The sequence below is a fragment of the Pleurodeles waltl genome, chromosome 5 (assembly GCF_031143425.1).
Source record: "Pleurodeles waltl isolate 20211129_DDA chromosome 5, aPleWal1.hap1.20221129, whole genome shotgun sequence".
Taxonomy (NCBI): domain Eukaryota; kingdom Metazoa; phylum Chordata; class Amphibia; order Caudata; family Salamandridae; genus Pleurodeles; species Pleurodeles waltl.
In genome coordinates, this window is record NC_090444.1 from 1,514,871,623 (window position 1) to 1,514,899,613 (window position 27,991).

Consider the following 27,991-nt stretch of genomic DNA (forward strand, 5'->3'; position numbering starts at 1 on the left):
TTCGGAGGAGGTCAATGACCTCCTCACTGAGGGCAGCGGGGGTAACAGGGGCAGGGCCTGAGGTGCCTGGGGCGAAGGAGATGCCCGGCTTCCTGGCAGAGCGGGCACGGGGCGAACGCTGAGGGGCTGCTGGGAGGGCGGAGATGGTGCGCTGGGTGGCGGCTGTACCTGTAATGGCGGGGGGCACGGATGGTGCCACCCCCGCAAGGGAGCTCCCTTCCGAGGACGTGTCCGTGTCGCTGCAGGGTCCAGTCGTCCCCGTTGTGGAGCTCCCCTCGCCCTCCGTCTCACTGGTCCAGTCAGACTCTGTGGCATGGCCCTCCTGGGCCATGTGAGATGCAGCTCCCTCCTGCCCCGATGCCACTTCTCCTCCGCCTGATGATGCTGATGCACACAAGCACAGTAAGACAAACAAAAAGGGGGGGGGAGAAAGAAATAAAGAGATTTTGAGTACATGGATCACCGGTACAGTTAGCGGACATGACAGACACAGATGCCCCCTGCACTAAGTTGCGCACTTGGGGCCCCCTACGCATTCCGTGGAACATGCCCGACACGCCTAGAGTTTACAACTGCACCCATGGATGACACGGCCCAGGGATGGCTGTACTGGCACACTACTGAGGGTGGTGGCTGGGGACACAGGGGCTTACGGGGGTGCCCAGCCTACAGATATCGCCCTGGCCTAGGGGGACCCACAGCCCTCCTCCCCCACCCAGACACCTCCACTGCGCGACAACAGAGTAGATTATGCTTGTACTCACCCCCTTGTGTCTGCTGTGCTGCCCTCACGCGCCCATCCAAATCAGGGTAGGCCACAGCCAGGATCCGGAACATCAGGGGGGTCAGTTGGCGGCAGGCACCCCGCCTACGTTGGGAGGCCATCCCCAGCAGAGACTCGGCGGTTTTCTTGGTCCCGCGGCGGATGTCCTCCCACCTCTTGCGGCAGTGGGTGCCCCGTCGATGGTGGACCCCCAGGGTCCGGACTTCCTTGGCGATGGCACGCCAAATCCCGATCTTCTCATGGGCGCGGACCTATGTGACACGTACAGGGAGGGAGAAATACCACGTTCAAGTTTGTCTGCATTTTCGTTGCCAGTGGCCCAACGCCCCCCATCCCCGCCAGGCCCCCCGCCATGCCCCCCGCCAGGCCCAACATGCCCCCCATCCCCGCCAGGCCCCCGCCAGGCCCAACATGCCCCCCATCCCCGCCAGGCCCCCCGCCATGCCCCCCGCCAGGCCCAACATGCCCCCCATCCCCGCCAGGCCCCCCGCCAGGCCCCCCGCCAGGCCCAACATGCCCCCCATCCCCGCCAGGCCCCCCGCCAGGCCCCCCGCCAGGCCCAACATGCCCCCCATCCCCGCCAGGCCCCCGCCATGCCCCCCGCCAGGCCCAACATGCCCCCCATCCCCGCCAGGCCCCCCGCCAGGCCCAACATGCCCCCATCCCCGCCAGGCCCCCCGCCATGCCCCCGCCAGGCCCAACATGCCCCCCATCCCCGCCAGGCCCCCCGCCAGCCCCCCGCCAGGCCCAACATGCCCCCCATCCCCGCCAGGCCCCCAGCCAGGCCCAACATGCCCCCCATCCCCGCCAGGCCCCCCGCCAGGCCCAACATGCCCCCCATCCCCGCCAGGCCCCCCGCCATGCCCCCCGCCAGGCCCAACATGCCCCCCATCCCCGCCAGGCCACCCGCCAGGCCCCCCGCCAGGCCCAACATGCCCCCCATCCCCGCCAGGCCCCCCGCCAGGCCCAACATGCCCCCCATCCCCGCCAGGCCCCCCGCCAGGCCCCCCGCCAGGCCCAACATGCCCCCATCCCCGCCAGGCCCCCCGCCAGGCCCCCAAGCCAGCCAGTGGCCCCAAATCCATATTGAATTAAACTCACTTGTTGGTCTGGAGGACCGTAGAGTAGCGCATACTGGGGGAGGACCCCATCCACAAGTTTCTCCAACTCTTCTCCAGTGAAGGCAGGGGCCCTTTCCCCAGGCACAGCAGCCATTGTCCCTTCCAGACCGAGGTCACAGCAACACTTGCAGTATAGGTCCTCTCCTGTGAAAGTTCAAGTCGCAAGTGAATAAGTAGATTGAAAATGGCGGTCACGCCCGCGGCGGTGCGTACCGCTGCGGTGAGTACCGCCACCGCCGGCGCCCTTCGCCATTGGCTCCTGAAACCCATAGGCTTCAATGTTAACCAATGCGGCTTCGCGCCGCGGTCTTCGACCGCCGACCGCCGCGGTGTGCCACGCCAGCGCATTGACCTCACATTGTCACACTTCACAGGTCAGGCAGCCGCCATTTCGAGGGTCCACATGGCTCAATTTCAACTGCGTCACACAGGCCTAGGCCTTGCATAGCCACTCAGACACGCCATTCACTGCATAGAGAATCGTTTACTGTGCAAGCTGTGAGTACGTACCTGTGGGTTGCTTGACTGTGTGCTCCATGTTGTCCTTCCTAGGCACCGTACGCTGGGTTTGGCGAGGAGACGGATGAATCCTCCCGTGTACAGGCCGCTGGTGGACCTGTCGACAATGGAAGCACGCCACATTATCCTGACCTACCGGCTTGACCGTGCCACTATACATGAACTGTGTGCCCAGCTGGAGCCCGACCTGATGTCCCCCATCCGCCAACCCACAGGGATTCCCCCTCAGGTGCAGGTCCTGTCAGTACTCCATTTCTTGGCAAGTGGGTCATTTCAGACAACAGTGGGAATTGCTTCTGGGATGTCTCAGCCCATGTTTTCGAAGGTGTTATCCAGAGTGTTGTCGGCCCTGATGAAATACATGAGGAGCTACATCCTTTTCCCTGAGGTGGGCGAATTGGCTGCAGTGAAGGGTGATTTCTATGCCCTTGGACATATTCCCAACGTCATTGGTGCCATTGATGGGACCCATGTGGCTTTGGTTCCCCCAAGAGACAGGGAGCAGGTGTACAGGAACAGAAAAAGTTACCATTCCATGAACATCCAGGTGGTGTGTTTGGCTGACCAGTACATCTCGCATGTAAATGCCAAATTCCCTGGGTCAGTGCATGACACCTACATCCTAAGGAATAGCAGCATATCTTACGTGATGGAACAGCTAGAGAGACACCGTGTATGGCTATTGGGGGACTCTGGGTACCCCAACCTGTCGTGGCTACTGACCCCAGTAAGGAATCCCCGGACCAGGGCAGAGGAACGGTACAATGAGGCCCATGGGCGTACTAGGAGGGTGATCGAACGCACCTTCGGCCTCCTAAAGGCCAGGTTTCGGTGCCTGCATATGACAGGTGGATCCCTAATGTACTCACCTAAGAAGGTGTGTCACATCATCGTGGCCTGCTGCATGCTTCACAACCTGGCTTTGCGCCGCCAGGTGCCTTTCCTGCAGGAGGATGGTCCAGATGGTGGTGTTGTGGCAGCTGTGGAACCTGTGGAGAGTGAAGAGGAGGAAGACGACGGGGATGAAACAGACAACAGGGACAGAATCATTGCACAGTACTTCCAATAGGACACAGGTAACAATTCAAACATACATTTGTAAATGTAAAATACTCTCCTGCATCTCTGCTGCCTGTCTATTTGCCCCAGTGTATGATGACTGAGTTGTGGCTTTTCCCTCCCTATTTCAGATCTGGGGTCCCCACTACGAGTCCTGTGCTTCGTTTCCCCATGGACTACAGCTTTGTGGCAGCTGTTTGTTGACTTCACTATGTACAAGGACATATTTGCACTGTCATGTCAATTACAATATTTTGAATTCACAGCCAGACTCCAGATAGTTTTGTGCAAAATAGGTGTTTATTTCAGTGCTCAAAATGGGATGGGTGGTTTCAAGTGGGTGGGGGCTATGGTGAAGGAATGTCCATGGCAGAGTCCAGAGTAACAGTCACACAGGTGCATTGTCCATAGGCCTGTGGAGAGATGGAGCATGGGCAGTTCAAGGATGGACAGGGTGACAATGTGGGACAGTGGGATGACATCAGGTGGTATCCTTTGCTGGCGGGGGTCTTGACATCCTACTCTGTCTTCTTGCGAGATCTCAGGGCCCTCTTGCGGGGTGGTTCTTCTCCTGCAGGAGGTGGGGGTCTGGTGGGCTGCTGTTGTGTGGGGGCCTCCTGTCCACTAGCGCCGGCGGAGGTGGTTGGCTGTTCTTGGTCCAGGCTAGTGGCAGGGGCCCTTTGTTGTTGTTGAGTGTCCGTCCTGGTGTGGATGAGTTCCTGCAGCAGCCCTACCATGGTAACCAGGGCGGAGGTGAGGGCTCTGATGTCCTCCCTGTACCCCAGATAGTGTTCCTCCTGCAGTACCTGGATCTCCTGGAACCTGGCCAGTACCGTCGCCATCGTCTCCTGGGAGCGGTTGTATGCTCCCATGATGGTGGTGAGGGCCTCGTGGAGAGTGGGTTCCCTGGGCCCGTCCCCCCCCTGTCGCACAGCTGCCCTCCGAGTTGCCCTGTTTCCCTGGGCCTCTGCCCCCTGGCCGGTGTGCCCACTACCACTGCCCCCAGGTCCCTGTTGTTGTTGGGGTGGTGGGTTATCCTGGGTGCCCTGTAGTGGTAGACACACCGCAGATTGACGCGCCCTGGAGACAGAGGCATGGGCCCGCTGGGTGGGAGCTGTGCTGGTGTTCCCAGAGGGGTTTGGGTCTGTAGTGGCCTGTGCCTGTGTGAGGGGAACCGACTGTCCAGAGGTCCCCGATGGTCCGGGCTGGTCATCAGTGTCCAGGTCGACAGAGCTGCTGTCATCGCTGACGGCCTCTTGGGTGGGGGGTGTGGAGAATTCTGGGCCCTCCGTGGCGGTGTGTTGGCGGTCGGGTCCTGCAGGGGTATAGAGGTATGGTTATAGTTTCAATGTGTGCCATATGGGTGTATCTGTGGGTTCCCGTGTCCCCAAGTGCTGGCATTCGTGTGTGGGGGCTTTGGTGAGGGTGGCTTGTGGGGGGGATGTGTATATGCATTGGGCATGCTTTGGTGATGGGTGTCCATGCTTAGTGGACGCATGCAGGCCTAGGTTTTGGGATGTGTGGGTTGTGATGGTGAGACATTGGCAGGGAATAGGTGTGCTGGGGGTGGGGGTGAGGATGGTGGTGGGGGTGAGGATGGTGGTGGGGGTGAGGATGGTGGTGGGGGTGAGGGTGGGGGTGAGGATGGGGGTGGGGGTGAGGGTGGGGTTCGAGGATGGGGGTGAGGGTTGGGGTATGATTTGGCATGCAGGTGGGGGGGAAGCAGTAGTGAAGCTTCAACTTACCAGAATCCATTCCTCCGCCGACTCCTGCGAGGCCGTCAGGATGCAGGATGTTCAAGACTTCCTCCTCCCATGTTGTAAATTGTGGGGGTTGAGGTGGGGGTCCTCCGCCAGTCTTCTGCACGGCGATGTTGTGCCTGGATACCATGGAACGCACCTTCCCCCGTAGGTCGTTCCATCGCTTCCTGATGTCTTCCCGATTTCTGGGGTGCTGTCCCACAGCGTTGACCCTGTCGACAATCCTCTGCCATAGCTCCGTCCTCCGGGCAATGCTGGTGTATTGGATCTGTGTGCCGAAGAGCTGGGGCTCTACCCGAACGATTTCCTCCACCATGACCCTGAGTTCTTCGTCTGAGAAGCGGGGGTGTCTTTGGGGTGCCATGGAGTGGTGTGTATGATGTGTGGGGTGGAGTATGTGTAGTTAAGTGTGTTGAGTGTGGTGGTGTGTGTTGTTTTGTGTGTGGATATTGTGTGGGTGATGGTGTAGTGTGCCTCTGTGTGATGGTGGTCTGTGATCGCTGCTGTGTCTCTCAGTGCTTCTTTTTGGATTTTGGTCGAAGGGGTTTGTGGGTGATGTGGGTGTGTGTTTTTTATTGTATTGTGTGTGTGGGAGTGGTGTGTGTATGTGTATCAGGTGTGTGGAATTCAAATCGGCCAATGTGGCTGAGTTTTGTTCGTTTGTGTGTATTCTGACCGCGGCGGTGTGTACCGCCAATGGAAAACCGCGTTTGAAAGACCGCCGCGTGGATTCGTGGGTCGTAATGGCATGGGCGTATTTCTGTTGGCGTGACGGTGGAGGTTTGGTCACCTCCACTTTTCCGCCGACCGCTGGTCTGGCGGTCTGTTGTGGCTGTCCGATTTTCTGAGGTTTGGCTGCTGCGGGTCAGAATGACCGTGGCGGGTTACCGCGACCGCGGCGGAATTATGGAGGATTTCTGACCGGCGGTAGGCGCCTTTTACCGCCGAGGTCAGAATGACCACCAATGTGTCTTTTTTCTATGGCCTGAAGGTCTGGCAGTGGACGTAGACAGGAGGATGTCTGATTCTTCCCCTCCCAGGGTACCTATGTAGGACAAGTAATGAGTTTAGCCATCCTTTAATTTGTCTCTTGCAACATACGTAATGCATGTCAATGACAAACTGTGACAAGACATATCATAAGTTGAAGACATGATACACAATACATATTCTCTCTATAAATTATACAGAATTAAAAGGGTTTCTTCTTGCTTTGCCACAAATGTGTACATACCATTTATTTGGACAGCAACAATTTGTGCATGAAACGTGCCATTCTGACTGTGACTTGATGCCCTAAGACTTAAAATTACCATTGTTGGGCGGGGGAGCTGTGCCCCAAAGTGAGTTGCCATATGTGCCTGGTAATGTACAAAAAATGTGTCTAAGTCGAAGGACCTACATGACTGGACTAGGCAAGCACTTAACATTGGTACAAATAGCATTTTCAGAGTTGTGATGCATTTTTCTTAGCCATATACCTGATATTATGCCTCTAAAATGGCAGGTGTCTGACCTACTACACTGGACATTAGGAACGGCCCGTGACCGCAGGCAGAAGTCGTCATGGAGGTAGGCAGTTGCAATCACGGTGGACACAGTCATAGCCTAACATTGAGGCCGGTGGCAGTTGCAGGCCAATGACTGTGTCCGCCAGCAGTGACGGCCGCATAAGTGAAAGACGTGACCGTCATGTTCTGAAAAATTCCTCAATTGATTCCTTACACTGCTGGCAGCAAGACCTCCATTACCTGAGCATCTGTGTACCGCCTCTGGGAGCAATTATGCAAAGTTCAACAGGTGATAGGGCCCATGTCCTCTCCCCAGAGGAGATGGAGAGACTAGTGGAGGAGGCCCTACTCATGTATAGTCAGCTTTATGGTGCATCAGAGGAGCAGGTAAGTGCCTCTTGTCCACTTATTTTCACTGTACTTCACCATATCTTTCCTCCTCACAGGCTAGATAGTGCCCATGTGTGCGAGAATTTAAAGTCAAGGGCATGGAGGTAGAGTCAGTGTGGCATCAATGGGTGAGTTCATGTGCATTTAACTGTGTTCAGTGCCAGATGTTGAGTCCTTAGGCTTGGGTGTGTGTGTTTGGAGTGTACCCTGTTGTACCTTGTGTTGGATGCACAAAACTAGGTGAGGTGACTTCATAGCCATCCCCATACATCACCTGACAAATGGATGTTGTCAATGTGAGACCTCATGTATTTGCACAACAGCATGAGCTGTGTATGCATGTTGTATGTGTCAGGTGTGTGTAAAGTTGATCTATGTGTATATTGCCACTGAAATTTCAAACCACATCTGGGCTTACTAAACTGTTATTCTGAAGGCATATAGGGGGTCATTCAGACCTTGGCGGACGGCGGAGGCCGTCCGCCAAGGTACCGCCGACAAATGACCGCACCGCAGTCGAAAGACCGCGGCGGCCATTCAAACATTTCCGCTGGGCCAGCGGGTGCTCTCCAAAAGAGCGCCCGCCGGCCCAGCGGAAATGCCCCTGCAACGTGGACGCCGGCTCAGAATTGAGCCGGCGTAGTTGCGGGGTGCGACGGGTGCAGTTGCACCCGTCGCGTATTTCAGTGTCTGCAAAGCAGACACTGAAATACTTTGTGGGGCCCTCTTACGGGGGCCCCTGCAGTGCCCATGCCATTGGCATGCCAGTGCCCATGCCATTGGCATGGGCACTGCAGGGGCCCCCAGGGGCCCCCCGGCACCCCCTACCGCCATCCTGTTCATGGCGGGTTTCCCGCCATGAACAGGATGGCGGTAGGGGGTGTCTGAATCCCCATGGCGGCGGAGCACGCTCCGCCGCCATGGAGGATTCAATGGGGCAGCGGTAAACCGGCGGGAGACCGCCGGTTTACCCTTTCTGACCGCGGCTGAACCGCCGCGGTCAGAATGCCCTTGGGAGCACCGCCAGCCTGTTGGCGGTGCTCCCGTGGTCGGTGACCCTGGCGGTCACCGGCCGCCAGGGTCAGAATGACCCCCATAGTGACACACTTTGTCCTTCAGGTTGCCACATACACACAGCGTGCCTAATTGCTCTTGGCTACATGATGTAATGTCATGCATGGAAGTGATAGGAAAGAAGTGTTATGTAGGTTCTTTCTGCTCTGCCTGTAGAGACCAGAGCCTGTCAAATGTATCTCCCAGTATTGGTCCAAGTCTAGGCTGGTGTCGAGTCATTTTGACAGTGCAATATGCAACTGTGACACTGTGCCCACTACCTGCATCCCACTATATCCTATTATGTGAACCAATCTAGGCTCTAGGCTAAAATGCAGCCTATTGAGGTACTTCCCCTGATGAATATGTAAAATGTTTTAGTAAAGAGTCAGTGATCTGTGATTAATGTGTGTTTGGCATCACTGTCAATATCTGTCTCTGACCCCTGACAGAAACCTTACTCCCACAGCCCTGTTGCCATAATCATACATGTCAAATTTGTCCTGTGCTGGCTTATTGCATAAATGCTAGTCCCATGGTGCATACAGGGTGATGAATCCTGGAGACCTATGATATGTGTCTCTATTGTTTGGTCACATTTCAGAAAATGGAGAATGCATGCCTTTGTTTGTTGTATGCCATCTTTATAGGTTGTCCAAAAGCATATTCTGCAGCACAGGCACATGATACAGACTCCCACCCCCTGAGGTGGCAAGAGTATGCATTAGTTAGTCCACATGTCCACACATGGAGATGTTAGACACCTTCTATACCCTTCATGCCAGTTCCTTCATTATTACCCAAATGTGGTGTCTGATTGTGTGCCCTGTCAGTAGCCTGTAGTAAATGTTGGTAGAGAACCATCCTCACAGAGTATGAGTGATTTGATACATTAATGCCTATGGAGTCTACCTTTCAGAAGCCACAGAGTTGTGTCCCATAGTTCTTAGTTCTTCAGATTTCAGTCAGATTTATAGAGAATGGTCCACAATATGTAATTTGTCCCATCTACTCAGTGGAGAGCCTGAGCAGGGTGGTGGGTTGGTTTGCAGATTGGGAAGTCTTTGTAGTCATGTCCCTGTACTCAGTGGCTGGTATGTGGCACACCTGGGCAACTTGGGCAAAAAAGAATGCTCATAGCTTTGTGTACTGACACGTATGTGACTCAGCCATTTTGGATAGGACTTGTGAACATAATTGCTTGTCTTCTCTTTTACATTCATGCAGGTCAATAACCATCAAAAAAAGGGATTTGGAGAGTCATCGCCAAGAAAGTGCGGACCTTGGGGGTCCACAGCCAGTGGAGCGCCCACTGCAGAAAGAGGTGGGAGGATCTGAGACGCCAGGCCCAGAAGATCACGGAGGCCCAGCTGGCGCTATCTTCCCAACAAGGGTGAGGTACCCATCGGACCATGACCCCACTAATGGCCCGCATTCTGTGGGTAGCCAACCTGGAATTGGATGGGCATTTGAGGGAAGCACAGCAGACACAACGAGGTGAGTAGACAGCAAATTCCTACCTGTCCCATTGCCAGGTGATTTAGTGGGGTACTGACTGCTCCACCTGACAATTAGGGATGAACCATGCGTCAGATAGTAGATGGGAGATTATTTGTGTTGACATGTCATGTGTATGAAACTTGTGTACCTTGCTGTCTGAACCTGGGACTTGGAACAAACCTGGGGGGAATCCTGAACCAACTTTCTCAGCAGGGGTCAGAAATGGCTGTGTACAGTGAGCATTCATGTACTTTTTGCTTATGTCATGGGTATAATTTCTGACCCACAGATGACTACCCCTGAAAGTCAAAGACAAAAGGTAAGTGGGTTATGGATCACTGTCCTCTACCATGTGTCTGGGCATATGTGTATGTAGACATCTGCCACCCAGAAGGAAGATATCTTCAGTGTATGACGGGTACTGATGCCTCACTGCAGTCTGTGATGTGTTTGTGTCCAGCATAGATGTGACATGGCTTACATGGCTAATGGTTTGCAGATGTAGCACACTACTTTCCGTTGGTAAGTGGGGAATGTCCGTTGAGTAGAATTATGCCCCATGACTGTAGCCAACATCCCATGTGCCTACATGTCAGCATGTACCTTTTTCTCTTTAGGAAACATCCTTAGTCTGCTATTTCATGCATGTCCTACCCATGCTGATGGGATGATGTCTGTATTCCCTCACATATATGTAAATGGAAAACTGTTAGTTGAATAGTACATTTACAATGGTAGTCCATTTCACATTGTGCCAAAAACAGGATTGTGCCAGCATTGTTCATTGTCTGACAGATACCTTTATTCCTTCATGCATCATAGAGTGCCATTAGGCATGTAGAACTGCAGTAGCAATAAGTGACATGACAGGTAGGCCCAAATTGTGGAACCACTCTGTGTTTATCTGTGCGCATGAAAACTGCACTGCACATGTTTAATGTTGTCATGCATCATGGAGTGGCTTGCAATGATGTTGACATCACATGTGTTAGGGTTCAGGTGTTCATCCACAGACAGATAACAGGGTTGGGAAGTCTAAGATGTGGGTGGTGATGTTGCCTCTCATTTGACTACAAGTTGGGGTCCTTCTATTAGTCCTTGCAAGTTCTGTGTCCCTCCAACATGCAAGGTACAGATGTTTACCACAGACACACTCAGATGATGTCATTGTAGTGGTGACTATCCTGGGGCTTACTGATTCATTATTGTGTGTATTATAGAGACATATTTACCTGACATATTGGACCTGACTTCAATGTTGTTCCTTTCAATGGCAAATGTGAGGCCTATTTGAGTGACATTGATACTACCTCCTTGGCTCTATGGGGACAGGTGTCACTTTTTGAGCTGTACATTGTTGAAATGTGTCCATTGTGATACGGGTATTTCCATGTCAACTACTCCAAGATATTGCATTTTTTGTATCTGAGATAGCTGGATTTCATTGGCATCATCTCAAATTGTTGGTACATTGTGTAAGTGCAAAATAGTTGTGTGCATAAACTTGTGTGTGAAATATGGGAAGATACTTTACAAAGGGATACTATTGTTGGCTACATGTGGCACTGCTGTGAGGATGGAGAGGTCACCTAGTTGTTGTATGGTTACTGTGGTTGCAAGACTCCAGCCATGCAATTGTAGTTGTCTGAGATCCTGATTAGCCTGTGAGTAACTTTGGTAAGTCTAGATGGCATGCATGAAAATGTAATGGCACATGAATGTGTCACTTAGGTAAACATTTTTGATGGAGCATCTGGCCATGGGACCCTTGGTTCAAGATACCACCGACATAGAGGGACCCGGTTACCTGAAGGGTGAGGGGAGTGCCACAGGGGGGATGGGATCAACATCCTCATCATTGGATTCCTACACTAGTGGTGGTGGAGCCATCGGGGACCCCCCCCCAGTCACATCCTTGTCCATCACCCCAATCTATCACCACCCTCCCTGTTGCCCTCCACCTAATTGGCCACGACTGCTCACCCAAGAGGGTGGGCGTCTCCTTTGTCACAGGCACCTCTGCCTCAGCCCCTGCTACCCTTGCTGCCCTCAGTGAGGAGGCTATTGATCTCCTGAGAAGTATCTATGTGGGTCATTGTGAATGTCATCCAGGGATTGGCAACTCAACTCTAACAGACCAATGCATTCCTGGAAGGAATTCATAGTGCAGTGTCTGGCCTACAGAGACCTTTTCAGGCTCTGGCCTCCACACTGACAACAGCCAGTAACTCCCCACCTTCTATCCCCCCTTCAACTTCCTCTTCTCAGTCCAAATCCTTCCTTCCCTACCTACCCAAGGCAGATCAACAGATCCTCATGCATCTACCTCAACAGACAAAGTAGCAAAAACAAACACAAGCACCACAAGACACACTGGCACGCACACAAACAACATCCACCCACAGACACAGCAACAGTCACAGCTTCCCCTGAAACCCCCAGCATTACACACACAGCATCAAACAAACCTACAGACACCACTACAATAGACACAGACACAGCCACCACACCAGTCCTACCTGCAGACAATCAATCAATCAATCAATCAGTGAATTTATAAAGCGCGCTATGGACCCGACAGGGTTTCGAGGCGCTGGGGGGGGGGTGCTGCTAGCGTTCGAAGAGCCATGTCTTGAGGAGTCTCCTGAAGGTGAGGAGGTCCTGGGTCTGGTGTAGAGAGGTGGGGAGAGAGTTCCAGGTCTTGGCGGCGAGGAAGGAGAAGGATCTGCCACCAGAGGTCTTGCGCTGGATTCGGGGGATGAAGGCGAGGGCGAGGTTGGCAGAGCGGAGTTGGCGTGTGGGGACGTAGAAGTTGAGTCTGGTGTTCAGGTAGGTGGGTCCGGTGTTGTATAGTGCCTTGTGTGCGTGGGTGAGGAGTTTGAAGGTGATCCTTTTTTCCACAGGGAGCCAGTGGAGGTCCTTCAGGTGGGGGGAGATGTGACATCGGCGGGGTATGTCGAGGATTAGGCGGGCGGATGCGTTCTGGATGCGTTGGAGTCGTTTGATGTCTTTCGTTGGGATGCCTGTGTAGAGTGCGTTGCCGTAGTCCAGTCTGCTACTGACGAGGGCTTGAGTCACCGTCTTCCTGGTTCCTGTTGGAATCCACTTGAAGATCCTGCGGAGCATGCGGAGGGTGTTGAAACAAGAGGAGGAGACGGCGTTGATCTGTTTGGACATGGTGAGAGCAGAGTCGAGGACGAAGCCGAGGTTTCGTACGTGGCTGGCTGGGGTGGGTGGGGGGCCGAGGTCGGTGGGCCACCAGGAGTCATTCCAGGCTGAGGGGGACAGTCCGAGGATGAGGACTTCCGTCTTGTCGGAGTTGAGCTTCAGGCGGCTGTTGCTCATCCACTCGGCGATGGATTTTAGTCCCTCATGGAGGTTTGTTTTGGCGGTGAGCGGATCTTTGGTCAGGGAGAGGATGAGCTGGGTGTAATCGGCGTAGGAGATGATGCTAAGGTTGTGTTGACGGGCCAGTTGTGCGAGGGGGGCCATGTAGACGTTGAACAACGTTGGGCTAAGAGAGGAGCCTTGGGGGACGCCGCAGATGAGGTTGGTGGCTTTGGAGCGGAAGGGTGAGAGTCGGACTCTCTGGGTTCTGTCGGAGAGGAAGGATGAGATCCAGTTGAGGGCTTTGTCTTGGATGCCGGCTTCGTGGAGACGGGTTAGCAGGGTGCGGTGGTAGACTGTGTCGAAAGCGGCTGATAGGTCGAGGAGGATGAGGGCTGAGGTTTTGCCGTTGTCCATTTGTTGTCTGATGTCATCTGTGGCGGCGAGGAGTGCGGTCTCAGTGCTGTGGTTTCGTCTGAATCCAGATTGTGAGGGTTCTAGGATGGAGTTGTCTTCTAGGAAGTGGGCGAGCTGTGCATTGACGATCTTCCCTATGACTTTCGCTGGAAAAGGGAGGAGAGAGATCGGTCGGAAGTTTTTGAGATCGTTGGGGTCAGCCTTGGGTTTCTTGAGGAGGGGTTGGATTTCTGCGTACTTCCAGCTGTCTGGGAAGGTGGCGGTGTTGAAGGAGAGGTTGATGATCTTGCGGAGTTTGGGGGCGATGGTGGCGTCGGCTTTGTTGAATACGTGATGTGGCACGGGTCCGTGGGAGAGCCTGAGTGGATGGAATTCATGGTTGTTAGGGTTTCGGTGTCGTCTACTTGGGTCCAGGTGGTGAGGCGGCAGGCGTGGGAGGAGTCGTCGGGGGTGGGGTCTGGCGGACACCACCCCAGCAGACCCTCAGACATCCACCTAAAAAGCCACACCTGCAGACACCACAACTACAGACACACCTACATCCACCACATCCACCATACCTGCAGTCACCACCACAACAGACAACCACCCATCACGGCATCCCCAGTACCTCCAGCCCCACTAAGCCCAGGACACATAAACACCTCAATTACCCACCCAACAGACACCCACCACACACATGCATACCTGTCATAAGCGTGTATCCAAGACATCCACACCTACATAGCCTATAACCACTCTCTCACCCCATCCCCTTCTGATGACAGTCCCCGTGTATCCCAAAAAGTGTTCCTATTTGACCTTTACCTGTGGCCTGTTTCCCCCATCCTCTATACCAGACCCAGAAGAACCCCACCCAGCTCCCAGTCTGTCCCTTCCACTCCCACATCATTTCTCTTCTTCTGAATAAGCCCACCCCTTCCAAAAAGAAGCCCACCCCTCCTAAAAAGGTGATTACCCCTCCCAAGTCCAAACCTCCCCCTCCCAAATCCAGTCTCTCCCACGGGCAAAATCCCTGAGGTGTCTACCTGCTCCCTTGATGCCCCTTCCTGTGGAGGTTACTTGGCAGTTAGGAGTCAAGTTTGGGCACAACAGTGTGCCATAATTGGAACTTTCCATGAACTGGTCAATGGCCTTTGGACATTCATAGTTGTTCAAGTTAATAAACCCAACAGTTGTTTTGTTTTGGATACACCTTTGTCCTGCAATTCATATTCTAGCATTCTGTTGTTCCTCAGTGACTTTTGGTTGTGTGCCTCAAGTTGTGTGTGTTTGAGCCTGTTTGCTGCTCCAGTTGCTGTTGTTAGCAGTATGTGCATTTGTGTGCAGTGCTGTTGCCCCCCAGGAGATTGGTATACGTTGTGTGTATAGGTATGTGTGTGTAAATGCAATGGTGGTGTCATGGCATTGTGCACAGTTTGGTATGGGAAGTCATTCTTTTTGTGATGTCCAATGTGAGCATGTATGGGGTTAGACTTGATCCCCTAATCTGGCTTATGTATGCATGTAATGTGTGTCAGGTTGAGTTTTTTATGTGCAGACACAGAGGCGGTCATTCTGACCGCGCCGCCCGCCATGCCGTCACCGCCATTTGGCCGCTCTGCGGTCAAAAGACCACGGAGGCCATTCTGGCTTTCCCGCTGGGCCGACGGGCGCCCGCCCGCCAAAGGAGCGCCCGCCGGCCCAGCGGGAAAGGCCCTGCAACATAGAAGCCAGCTCCGAATGGAGCCGGCGGTGTTGCAGGGGTGCGATGGGTGCAGTTGCACCCGTCGCGATTTTCACTGTCTGCTAAGCAGACACTGAAAATCATGCTGGGGCCCTGTTAGGGGGCCCCTGCACAGGCAGTGCAGGGGCCCCCAGGGGCCCCACAACACCCGTCCTCGCCATCCTGTTCCTGGGGGTAAAAAACGCCAGAAACAGGGTGGTGGGAAGGGGGTCGGAATCTCCATGCCATGGAGATTCAGCCCAGACAGGGGAAATCCGGCGAGAAACCGCCGGATCCCCTTTTCTGACCGCGGCTTTACCGCTGCGGTCAGAATGGGCAGGGAAGCACCGCCAGCCTGTTGGCGGTGCTTCCGTGGTTCTCCACCCTGGCGGTCGATGACCGCCAGGGTTGGAATGACCCCCAGAGTGTGTTGAATTGTGCTACCTTTGTTTGAATTTGCCTGCGCATGCGTCCATTTAGGTGTGTGTCCCTTACAGATGGTTCCTGTAGAAGTATGTCCCATGCAGTAGGAGCTGTATGTGCTTTGTTGACTTTCCATTCCCCATTGGTTAGATGTGCATGACAATTGGTTTTGGTATTGTTTGTCCCTGAGACCCATGGACAGCCATTTCCAGTGGACATGTTGTTTGAGGGTCCTGGTAAAAGTGTTATATGTCCCAGTGAAGTCTCCTTCTCTGTGTGTCCCAGATGACCCCATCCAAATTGTGTAGGTATGGTTCTTATGTTGTTCTTGGTATATTTGTCTATCTGTGTTTTGTGCATGCTACCGTGCTTCCATTGTGCTGTGATGTATGTGTCCTTTGCAGGGCTGTTTACTGGTGGTGTTGTTTGTGTTCCCTGCCCCCCCATCCATTGATATGTGTGTTGTATGTGTGGACAGTCCCTGGCCATTGTGGAATGTGAGTGTGTAAGTTGTATTTGTATATGTGCTGTAGGTGTGACAATATTGTGTAGCCTTCATTGTCCCTGTGCCTAAGCTGTGTGGCTGTGGGTATTTGTGTATTTGTGTAGTGTTGCAGTGCAGTGTGAGTGTGCGTATTGTGTGTGTACGTGTCTGTGTTGATATATGTCAGTGAGTGTCTGCTGCCCATGGCATACCGCACTATGATGTTATTGCCGGTGTTACAAGTTGTTTTTAAAGGTTAATGATACCAGTAGGTGAGTGTACTTACGGTTGCCCTCATGTCAGCATTGATTTCGTTGTCTTCCGACGAGCTACAGCAGCGGCATGATAATGGCTCCATGGCGGACTTGGGCATGTACAGCTGCCTGCAGGTGAATGTCACACTTTATGCTGTCTGTTCCCGCCAGCTAGTACATAGTGGTTGGACCGCACGGTCACATTAGTGGTGTGCAACCTTGCAATGGATCTGGCGGAAACACTGTCTCTGCCAGCCTGTTTGTGCTTCCTTTGTGACCATGGTGCCTGTGCTGCCTGACTGTGCCAACGGACCGTTGGAAGTTGCCTGTTTTGTTTACCACCAAACTCGTAATATTGTGGTCCGCTCCACCAGACCAGACTTCAACTAAGCATTTGATATGCATTTTAAATAGCCAATTGCATATAAGCACTTTCAACTTTCAGAATAAATGCAAAACATGAAGAAAAGAATACATATTAATTTAAATAATGTAACTTACGGTGTAAACGTAAAACATGAATAATCAATACAAATAAGCAATTCAAATGAACATTTGTGTGCACCTTTATCAAACTCCAGCCTTTCAGTGATTACATTACATGAATGCAAGATAGGCACATATGTTGAAAATATTAAAACATACAGTAAATATATAGTGAAATATTAATGTGTAAAGGTTTGCAAAGGTCAGGATCCGTCCTGTTTCATAATCTTGAGCATCTCTCAAAAACGTACTTTTTTTCCGTTCCTCTATTTGATTTTCATATTTGTCAAGGAAGGTGTTCATAGTTTTTTTTTAATTTTTCCTTTTCTTCTTCTTGGTTTGAATTCATACATACAAGATGCTGGAGATTTCTTAAGAGCATTGGATGGTGTAGTATGGCAATCGGATTATTTGTTGGTTACAATAGATGTTGTGTATACATCTATCTCACATCAGGTGGGGTTAAATGCAGTAAAATGTTTCTACGGCCAAAAAAGCATTCACTTTTTGAAACATTCTGAGATGCTATTAGAGATGATAGGAATATGTCTCAATAATAACATTTTTTTGTTTAATCATCAGATATATAAACAAATCTGTGGTACAGCGATGGGAATGACCTTCTCCCCAAACTATGCGAATCTCACGATGGGGTGGTGGGAGAATTGTTTAGCTTGGGTTCAAGATAATGATAGATACATGGACAAGGTGATCATGTGGCTTTGTTACATAGATGACCTGTTTTTGATCTGGGCACAGAACTGTGAGAGAATTTGAGCAATTTTTTAGCATACTAAATAACAACGATGTGGGACTACATTTTACATACAAAATAAGTGATAGCTTGATTAAATTTCTAGATGTACAAGTATACATTGCAGCAGGAGCATTACAAACCACATTATATAGGAAACCCACAGCAACTAATAGTATCTTACATGGTACCAGTTTCCACCCTAGGTCTTTGAATGGTAGTATCCCATATGGTGAATTTATTCGGATCAAAAGGAACTGTTTGGATGAACAGGACATGAATGAGGAATTCAGTGAGATCAGACAAAGGTTTATCAATAGGGGATACACTTTGAAATCAATCAAGCAGGGAGAAATGAAGGCAAGGAAAAAAAAACGTGCACAGGTACTGGCTAAGAAAAGCAATGAATTAGAACAGCCAGCACGAAAAAAGAATGAGATTAGACTAATTTTAGATTATAGTAAAGAAAGTCACCAAATAGCAAAAGTATTGAAAAAATACTGGCATCTAATTCAAAAAGATAATGATATTGGACATCGTGTCGGCACTTGTCCTTCAATTACATATCGGAAAGCACCATCTCTAAAAGATATGTTAGTTAAAAGTCATTTTGAGATGCCCAAAACCTGCAATTGGTAATCAAGGGGCAACAAGGGGTTTTTCTGCTGTAGGAAATGCAAAGCATGCAAAATTGGTTGTGACAAAAAGTCCGTAACAGATTTTAGAGGTAAAGAAATATTGATCAAAGAGAGAATTACATGTGAAACCTCCTTTGTTGTATATGTTTTGGAATGCCAATATGGTTTGAAATATGTGGGCAGTACCATATGCACCTTAAAAAAGTGCATTCTAGAACATATAAGGGCAGTACAAAATGAGGATACCGCATATGCTATAACGAAACACTTGAAAATTCACTCAGATCTAAATTGGATGTCCATGAAATATTATGGTATTGAAATAATACAAAAAAGTGAACGAAGGGGTGATAGGGTTCAGAAACTGAGACGTTTAGAATCCAAATTTATTATCAAATTAAAAACAAAGATGCCATATGGGATTAATTACGATGAGGAGCTGTATTGTCATTTATGATTTGTGATTGTATAATAGAATAAGAAGATATTACTGTCTCTGTATTAACCTAAAATAATCTGCAATAAATTTGATGTTGGTCAAAATAGGGATAATTATCCCTATGATGAATTAAGGCACACATAGGTTGTGACTTTGATTAAATAACAATTGGAAATGCGTAAGAAGTTACGGTTATGACAGTAGAATATTATTATTAAGAATAAGCATAAACATAGTGGGGACTATAGAAGTTATGATCTTGTTTTTGGTTGTATTGCGATATTATATGGCTGTATTTATATTTTGGGTGCACATACATTTTTCACATGTTTATTTTGTTATACTAGCAACACTGTTGGATATTTTTTTATGTTATGGGTGGTTTAATTCAGTATAACACATATTACATAAAACTACATATCCCAGAATGCCACATTAAGGCATGGCTTAGTGGAAGAGTATAAATAGTACATGGATTGGATTATTGCTTTACCGTGATCAAGACCGGGAAGGTCGAAACGTGTTGGTGTTATTTGGTGTTTTTTTTTCTTGTTGAATAAAAGAAGATTAATCACAGAATTCTGTGAGTGCGGTATCTTTAACCTGTATGTCAAGCTGGCATGAAGATTTATTGGGAATAGGTCCTTTCCCTTATGCTGGCACCGACGCTAAGAGCGCGCCTTTTCTGTGGACCTGCTGGAGTGTAATATATATAGAGGAGATTCCTGCTTGTTTGTTCTGTTGTGACTTCACTAATGGGAATTAAAGCTGAATGATTTATGGCACAATGATGGAGCGCGGTTTTCTCCTTTTGAAATTGAAAGAGAATCCTTTTTCTGCAATATGGTACGTCCTGCCTAAAACCAGCACCACCGGAGAAATAAGTGCGCCGCAAACACGCTTTTCAGGACAACTTTTCATTTTGGATATATATATATATATATATATATATATATATATATATATATATATATATATATATATATATATTAAAAGCTGTTTACTTACCTGCAATGTACTTACAATCACTTCTTCTCCAGCTCCAATCTGCTCTCAAAAGAACTATTGATGACATCGTGCTGGGGACTGGAGATGGGCTGGGGTCTGATCTGGAGATGAGCTGGTGACTGGAGACAGGCAAAGGAGTTGAGCTGGGTGGTGAGGGGCTGCTCGAGGGTCAGGGCCCAGGGGCTGAGCCAGCTTGGCTGGCTATGGTGGGCCTTTGGTGCAGTGGACACTGGAAGGCCTGCAACAGGATGTAGGAAAGTACAATCTTTCTTGGCATGTTACCCCATTTTTACCTGTATGTCAGTATGTTTTTGCCTGTCTCACTGGGATCCTGGTGGTCAGGACCCCAGTGCTCATAGTTTGTGGCCTAATGTGTGTGTTCTCAGTAGTGCTTAACTGTGTCACTGCGGCTCTACTAACCAGAACCTCAGTGCTTATGCTCTCTCTGATTTTAAATTTCTCACTATAGGCTAGTGACTTCATTTACCAATTTCAATTGGCACACTGGACCCCTCTTATAAGTCCCTAATATATGGGACCTAGGTACTCAGAGTTCCAGGAGATCCTTATGGGCTGCAGCATTTCTTTTGCCACCCATAAGGAGCTCAGACAAACCCTTTCACAGGACTGCCGTTGTAGCCTGCGTGAAATAGTGCACACACTATTTCACAGCCAGTTTCACTGCACTTAAGTAACTTATAAGTCACCTATATATCTAACCTTCATTTACTGAAGGTTAGGTGCAAAGTTACTAAGTGTGAGGGCACCCTTACACTAGCAAAGGTGCCCCCACGCAGTCCAGGGCCAATTCCCTGGACTTTGTGAGTGCGGTGATACCATTACATGTGTGCACTACATGCAGGTCAATACCTATATGTAACTTCACAATGGTAACCCTGAATATGGCCATGTAAGGTGTCTAAGATCATGGAATTGTCCCCCCATTCCAAATCTGGTATTGAGGAGCCAATTCCATGCATCATAGGGGCTTCACCATGGACCCCCAGTACTGTCAAACCAGCTTTTTGAGGCTTGCAATGCAGCTACAGCTGCTGCCACCTCACAGACAGGGTTCTGCCCTCCTGGGGTCTGAGCAGCTCAGTCCCAGGAAGGCAGAACAAAGCATTTCCTTTGGGAGGAGGGTGTTACACCCTCACCCTTTGGACATAGGTGTTACAGGCATAGGAGGGGTAGCCTCACAGAGTCTCTGTAAATGCTTTGAAGGGCACAGATGATGCCCTCCTTGCATAAGCCAGTCTACACCGGTTCAGGGACCCCCTGTCCCTACTCTGGTGCAAAACTAGACAAAGAAAAGAAAGGGGAGTGATCACTCCCCTGTCCATCACCACCCCAGGGGAGGTGCCCAGAGCTCCTCCAGTGTGTCCCAGACTTCAGCCATCTTGTTTTCCAAGGCGTGGGGACACTATGGAGGCCTCTGAGTGGCCAGTGCCAGCAGGTGATGTCGGAGACCCCTTCTTAGGGTGTCTCCTGTGGGTTTCTCTTCAGATTCAGCTTGCAAGTTTCCATCAGGAATCCTCCACAACTACTAATTCAAACCTCTGACCTCGGATCGACTGCAGACTGCTCCAGGAACCGCTGTAACAGCAACAAAGTACCCAGAAGGGCTACTTTTCCTCTGCAACTTCAGCTCCAGCCAGCAACTGCAACAGTTTCCACGGTGTGCATGCTCTGGGGACTCCCTGTCTTCACCCTGCACCAGAAGGACCGAATAAGTCTCCTGTGAAGTGACGGAGTCACTGTCCAGCTCCATCAGGCACCTCCTAAGATAACAACCGGTTCTCATAAACTCCTTTCCTGGCAACGAGCGTGCCCCTTGGAACACAGGTGGTGGACCCCTCCAACACAGACTGTCCTAAGGTGATGCTGTAAAAATTTGGAGGAGGTAAGAGCTTGCCTTCGCCCGTTTGTGATAGTACCCCTGTGCACTGCGTCATCTTCACTTCCTAAGGCCTTTATGCACTATTTGCAAGAATCCTTTGTGCACAGCCTGGCCCAGATCCCCAGCACTCTATCTTGCGATGCTCAACTCGCTGAGTTGTTCTCCAGCGGCATAGGACCTTCTTTTTGTAGTGCTGCAATAACTGCAATTTGCACCTTCTTTGTCCCCATGTCCTGGGACCTCCGTGGGTGCTGCCTGGTCATCTGTGGGTTCCCTCCAGTGTGGGGACCCCACTCAGCCTCCTCAGTCTGAGTTGAGGCCCCCATGTCCCTTCTGGGTCCAGGCAGCGCCACCTTTACGCAATCCGTGACATTGCTTGAACAAAGGCTTGTTGGATGAATCCAAACTCACCTGCATCCAACATCTCCTCGTGGGACATCCATTGCACCATGCAGGAACCCCCAGCCATCTTCCCTTGGTGCAAGGCAAAGCTCCAGAGTTGGAGAGGGTCCAAATTGCTATTCTCCTGTGTAAATGCCTTATTTGTGAGATGTGGGACTTGGCCAGAGGACAGGGACCCAAACGTCCTCTAAAGTAGAGAATGCAATGCCAAAAAGAGGTAAAGTCCCACTCAGAGGTTCTTGAGGTTATCAAGTTCAAAGTTTATTGCATTGCTTATTCCAACATTTTACTTCCAAACGTTCCAAAAGAGTCACTTCATTTCCTTTAACGAAAGCAACATCCAAAATAATGGCGCAAGAAGAAAGAAGAAAGAAACAGCCAACACAACTCTACCTTGACTATAGAAAACTTGACTGTGAATCTATCTACGTATGAGTTATCTACAATTGATCAATCTATCCTAAATCGGGGATTGTCTTTTTGCCCAACTCACTCCTCGGACATTACTCAAACTCAAATTGACATGTTCAAATTTATTCGACACCTTAAACTTAAATCTTTTTTTGCATCTTTACCTTCAACCTCTAGTTTATCACCCTCTATAAATCCCTCTCACGACATTACAGTCCAAGATCTATCTGATATCTCTCTCCTCTGTAACCTCTCTAATATCACTGAACCAGATGCTACACCATCTCTCATTGCTCAAGAACTTGATCTTAATACCAGTCAATATGTTTCTTCTGATCTCCGCACCAAATCTACATTTACTCCTGTTCTTCCGGTGGGAAATTCAATTGACTTATTCTCAAAAGCAGTGCTATGTGATCTTGACCGTGAGTACAAACGATATTGTGCTCGACGAAGATACTTACCAACCAATATTCAGAGTAAACAGGTAACAGCACTTGAACGCTTAAGAACTAATAACAATATTATCATAAAAGAGGCAGATAAAGGAGGCAATATTGTTATCCTTAACACTGAAGATTACCTCACTGAAGCCTATCGTCAACTCCAAGATACAACATGCTATAACAAACTTTCACATAACCCAACAATAGAAATACAACAAAAATTGCTTGATCTATTGGTCCATTGGCACTCTCACCACATGCTGTCTAGCTCTGAAAAAACTTCTCTCTTTCCTCATTTTCCAACTATCCCGACCCCGTACCTTCTTCCTAAAATTCACAAAATAGGACATCCACCAAAGGGTAGACCCATAATTTCAGGAGTAAACTCTATATGTTCCAAGTTGGGCTCCCTCATTGATAGGGAGCTTCAACCATTCATGATAAATTTATCTTCCTATGTCAGAGACACCAAAGATATTCTGCAAAAACTACAAGACATAGAGTGGCAACCAGATTTCTTTCTTGTAACTATTGATGTTGTCAGTCTTTATACGTCGATCAAACACAAGGATGGTCTTGCAGCAGTGAATAAGTGCTTATCCACTAGATCAGTGAAATATTTGACATGGAACACGATGATTTTGGATTTTCTTAAATTTAGTCTTGAAAATAACTATTTCCTTTTTTGATGGCAATTTTTATCTTCAGCTACAAGGGACTGCGATGGGGGCAAAATTTGCTCCACCCTACGCATGTATTTTGATGGAAGCTGTGGAAAACTATTGGCTTTGGTCAGATCGCTCAGAACAGTTTACCAAACACATTATATTTTGGGGGCGATATATTGATGATATCTTGCTTATATGGCCATGTGTACCCTGTGTCAGTATTTGCCTCCATGTTGTCACAGTTACGTGCAGGTCTAGTCATGAGTCTGTGGAGCCATTTCCTGCATTTAGAGAGTATCCTTCAAAGCAGAATTGACCGAAAGCCAAAGAGGAATTGACAACACACATGGTCCAGCTATGGCACTGCAGAGGTTTTATGAGGCTGACAACAGGGCGACAGGTTTGGTGTGCTCACAAACTTAATGGATCAGTAATTAGAAACCAGCAGGTATCCAGCAGGTATCATCACAACATTGTACACAGGGTGACCTCTGAAATTCCCACTGCAACAGAGAACATCAGTGCCTCTGTGCTGATTAATCTCACAGCTAGTCACCACGCAAGCACCATCATTGGTTTGCAGCCAATGTGAATCTGTGTGTGGACTGTCGGGGCACAAACATGTTTTGTCCTTTCATGCACATTAGCAACCGTTGTTTGTTGTGCTGGAGGAACCATACCCAATCCATGGGTACAGCCATGGCACACTGTCAGTGTTTGTCACTCATGCATACATGAAACCCAGACAAGGGATAGGGCTGGGATTAGGTTATTAGAATACATGTCCGAGGACCATGATACGATAAGTAAACTGATTGGACTATACAATCTATTTGAGGATTAATCGTAGACCTACCAGACACAATACCCCATGAGGAAAGAGAGGGCATGGAAAGCAACTGTGAGACAAATGTAGCCACACAGAACCTCTATGGTAACACAAAGATAGGACCCTATCAGGCTAACAGGAAGCCTGATCTGTCAGGAACTAACATGAACAAGGCATTGCACAGTGAGCAGACTCTGAATGGGAAAAGCTGGAACAACACTGTGGAAACTAAAAACTGTATTTGTGCTGTGGGTCGCAATGTTACACAATAACCCAAGGCCTGTGTTAGACAAGTGATTTATACGGCAATGCACAACAAGGATATACATAAAATGGCAGCTTCTAAGCCATTCGAGGCAGCAGCAATGGCAGTGAAGGTTCAAATGGCTGGTCTGCATGGAAGTGCTCACAGGTGTGTGCAGCTTCAGTCTCTCACAAGTCCTGTAGGTGAAAATCTAGTTCAAATGGCCAACAGCACCTTTAACATGGGAAGCAATGGACAGGTGATTACAGGTCCTACAGACTACCAGGCAGTGCATTATTGGCCCTGAAGTCCGTGCAGACAGATGAACTAGGACTATGACATGCCATACGAAAGAGTGAAGCACACTGGAGTCAAAATGAGAGTCTGAGTGTGTGTGGATGAAGGATTATCAGGGTACAAATAGTCCATTTACAGGGCCCTCTAGAGAAGGGACGGGGAGACTGAAAATATGCCTGTGGCAGGACTTATAACCTGGGATGGAATGTGCAGGGCATGTCTTGTGAGCAATGCTAGTCATACCTGGTGCACTCGTGCTATCCATTTTCAGCTTAGGTGAACTTCTTGTCACAAATGTTCCTTGCAGAGATAGATTATGTCACACTTACTGCTATCAAGGGTCTGGTCATATATTCCTGTTAACAATGCAATAACACATCCACTGCCTTATGTATGAAAATGCTGCAATGAACCATTTGGCCAACATGGATGTGTGCCATAGCTATCCTACTCTGATATTGCCCTTCAAATGTGAAATGGACAGGATATAGGTCATTTCCACTGTGTGTGAATTTGTGTGTATATTCATACCCATCAAATGTGATGTGGCTTTTTCAGAATCCTAAACTGTATATCTGCAATGCTCCATGAGGCTAAACTATGATTATGACTCCTAGGGATCATTTGATGCATAAATAATTACCTAGACCATCATTTAGTGATGAAGTGAGGTGTTTAACAACATATGATAAGACAGTGGTGATGGTGAGTAGAGTTAAAAGAAGTTTTGTACAATGTGTTGCCTCCGACGCAATCCTGCTGCAGTGTTTGGATGGTCTCCCTCATGTTGATGGACAACATCCTCCTCTTCCTCCTCTTCAGGCACTTGTGGCTTTGGTTTATGGAGGAGAATGTTCCTCCTTACACATATGTTGTGCAGGATGGCACAGGTCAAAATGATCTTGCAGACCATTTCAGGTGAATATAAGAGGCTGCCTCCGGTGATGTCGAGGCACCTGAATCGTGACTTCCGGATGCCAAAAGTCCTCTCTACTATGGTAAGTGTCCTCCAATGTGCCTCATTATAGGCACGCTCTGCTGCTGTGCTTGGGTTGGCAAATGGGGTCATGATCCATGGCTGGATCCCATACCCCTGATCAGCTGAAAGAGAAAATGAGTGAAAAATATTTTGATGTAGCTTGCACCATGATTATCACTTTGCACTGCAGTTGTTATCTTGTGTCTGTGACTCATCTGTGTTTGTGTTATTGTGTGGAATCCTAGGCTTCTAGGATGTACTACCTGCATTGGGTTGTTTAATTATCTAAACTGGTGTTTGGCGGATTGACCGGATATCAGTGGTATTTTTGTACACTTGCAGTACATTGTGTACTCCCATGCAGTTTGTCATGTGAAAGAAGTGACCATGGGCCAGATGTAGGAAGCAAAAGAATTGAGAGTCGGAAATAGCGACTCCTTGCGATTCTCTATTTCTGACTCGCAAAACGGTATGCAGGTACAAATCGCAATACCAAATTGCGATTCGGTACGGAGTCGCACCGCAATTTGGACCTCACAATTTGCGAGGTCGCAAATTGCACAAGGGTGTGGTCCAGAGTCGCAAATTGCGACTGGCTCCCAAATTGCACACAGGTGCAAACAAAATAGGTGAAAACACACTTCCTGGCTCTGAGTGATGACATCAGAAACAGGATGTACCCCCATGGAACAGGGAGGAGCCTACCCAGCACAAACAGCAGAGGCACACCCAGCTGCGAGGAGCAACTACAGCCATGTCAGCTCAGGAAAAGGAGACACCCACTGCTGGGAGGAAGAGGAAACTGAAGTTTTCTGAAAAGGAGCTGGAGGACCTAACTGAGGAGTGCTGCCTGCACCATGATGTCTTGTTTGGCAAGGCATCAATGAGTGTCCCTGACACCCAAAAGAAGAAAATCTGGCAGGACATCCTTAGTAAGTTCAATGCGATCGGAGTCAGCCATCGCACCAATGATGGGGTCCGCAAAAGGTGGTACGACCTCTGGTACAGGACCAAGGAAAGGGTGGCTGAGCGGATGAGGGAGATGCATGGAACTGGAGGAGGACCATCAACAGTACCACCCCCTACAGCCATAGAGAGCATGGTGGAGACCACTCTGAAGCTGGAGACTGTGATAGGAATTGTGGAGACCTGGACAGTTCTGCACCGGGAACATCCAAAAGTAAGTACCAAAAATCACTTATTTACACCAATCAAGGCACCATGCACACAACCACAGTACACAAAAGCATGCATCCTTCAGATATGCTCCATTCACATATTGCAACCTACAGAGCAAAGCATTATGGGCAATGTAGTACAGTAGTCAAACTTTAGAGAAATGTTTATTCTGATACACCAAGCATATGTGAGGCACTGACAGTGTATCCCCTGTGTCCCATAGGTCTCCCACAAGGGCCCACCAACAACCCTACTGTACAGGGAGAAGATTCTGCCACTAACACAGCAGACGAGGCAGCCAGTGAAACTGCAGGGGAGTGCATGACTACACCACTCGTCCAACATGCACGAGAGACCACTGACGAGACAGATATTGATCTGGAGGCAGGCAACATGACACCGGGGCCACTGATGAGTGGTAGTCGGTCACATAGGTCAGCTGGGTCTGGGTGGAGACGGCAACATCCAACACAGTCAGCCAGTGAGGAGGATGTCACAGGTGAACAATTTCTAGGACTGGAGGGATCCTTACTGAGAAGTCACCGGCTGCAAAACAAACACATGTGGGTTATGAATAGGAACCTGCACAGACTGCAACAGACCCTCTCCCAAGGTTCTGCCAATGTGGAAAACCAATTCACTGCCATGAACAACAACATGGCAAACCTCACAAGCTCCATCAATGACTTGGTTGGGGAAATGGTGGCAGATAGGGCCCATGCAAGGTGCAGAGAACGCAACACTGCAGCCTGTTTGGACCGACTGAGTCAATCAGTTGTGCGCCTTGCAACCAAAACTACCTGCCTGTCAAGGCACACCGTAAAGCTGCAGGTAGAACTTGGCCATTTTGCTGGTGATGTGGCAAGGGGACTAGGGCACATCAGCCATGCAGTGGACCTAATAGAGACCACCCAGGCAACAAGGGGCATTGGCAAAACCCCTCAGGATAGTGAGGACATCCTCAGCATCAGCAGTGTATCTGCCTCAGATGCACGCATCCGGTG